This window comes from Chionomys nivalis, unplaced genomic scaffold (assembly GCF_950005125.1).
Source record: "Chionomys nivalis unplaced genomic scaffold, mChiNiv1.1 scaffold_29, whole genome shotgun sequence".
NCBI lineage: Eukaryota > Metazoa > Chordata > Mammalia > Rodentia > Cricetidae > Chionomys > Chionomys nivalis.
The window spans coordinates 782285-783975 of NW_026646888.1; positions in this window are offsets into that span (position 1 = coordinate 782285).

The following is a 1691-nucleotide window of genomic DNA, read 5'->3' on the forward strand; positions in this document are numbered from 1 at the left end:
GGTCTTCATGGTCTGCACCTCATCTTGGACCACCCCAGTCCACTCCTCCATAGAGCCTGGCATGATGTGGAGGTTGCCTTCAAGGTAGTCAACCAGGAGGTGGTAAACGTACAAGACCGGATCTTTCTTGTAGGTAATATAGAACCAGGTCTTCATGATTGGCACCTCCTCTAGGACCATCCCCTTCCAGTCATCCTTAGAGCCATTTGTGCCCTCAAATGTATGTTTCACTGCTCTGCCAACTATGGTGTTTGAGAGATGAGTGTCTGTCTCCTGAGGAAATGGTACGTTGTTAGGCAGGAACTTAAGGTTTAAAATCCTTTCATCACTGTGAAGCTCCAATCCATAGACTCAATCTATCCCATCATACCTCAACAAATAGAGAGAGGGATTTGTTGGCAGTTGATCTAGAATGATGGCTTTCCACTGGGTGACTGGTTCATTGGCTTCCTTCCAGCCGTGAGAAATTCTGCGGCCGACAATATTCTCCAGGGCCTCAAAAGGCCTCCTCAGTTTTTGCTTCTGGAGAGATGACCCATTCCTCTTCTGGACAGGTGGCATGCATCTCATACTAAGAGGCATCTTCATCATGGCTGTAGACTTACTGAGATAGGCCACTGACCTCCTGGTCCGCTGTTTCTTGGATATCTTTCTGTGCTTGGGCTTCATAGCTGCCCACTCTCTAGGTTGAAAGAACTTTCCTTCTGTTTAATTCAGAAACCAAGTCGTGGCCTCAACCATGAGTGCCTGCAAGGACAACAAGGGGAGGCTATGAGGTCAAGGCTCTTTTCTGGAAGAACTGTGGTGCAGGAGACAAAGATATTGATCAACAGGTTTGCATACCTAACTGTAATTTTCTCTTAAGAAATAAATAGGACAATTTGAAATTTTTCTCTACAGCTCAGTATATCAATCTCAGAGACACATTCCTGCTGCCCAAAGGCAAATGACCTCTGCTGAGAAACCTACTTTCTGACTGACTAAGTCAATGAGAGGAGAAGGTATGCCTATCCCCGAAACGAGTAAGAAAAATCTGAACAGATAACAAAGAATTCGAAGGACATCCACACGTCTCCTTCGACATCAAGCTAATAGGTAGGGGGCTCAATCCAAGACAGCCTGCCCAAGGTCATGGCACTCCAATCCACTGGCTCTCTGTATTGGGTCTCCTGATCCAGACCCAGGTCTATTACATAAAGCCATTCTGTGTCTTCATTGTGGAAGTGAGTACTGTGAGACCACTTCAACATGAAAGACTCATTATTCTGGGCAACAGCAGCCATTGAGAAATAATTAGTATCTTTTAAAACACCTATGGACAAAGAGGAGCTTTGCCATTTTAGTGGATTGATGAATTTGATATTGTTAGCAAAGATAAAGTGGGAAGAATAGCTGGCATTCACCATCCCCACAGCTATCAAATATAGGAGCTGGTAACAACAGAAATGGTGGACACGCAGGACATTTGAAGGAAAACTTTTTTGTACGACAGAGGTCTTAGTTGCTTTGGAAACATATTTACCAAAAGAAAATGTCCTACCTCTCCAGATTCCATCTTCCAGAAATGTTCAGGTGCAAAAAGCATGTTGAACAGTTGTGGAGACCAGGAGCTGAACTGTCCTCCTCGGGCACTGTGAGGATAATAAACCCACCTTCATGGAAGACTAGTGCTTTGAGTGGAACAGAGTTGC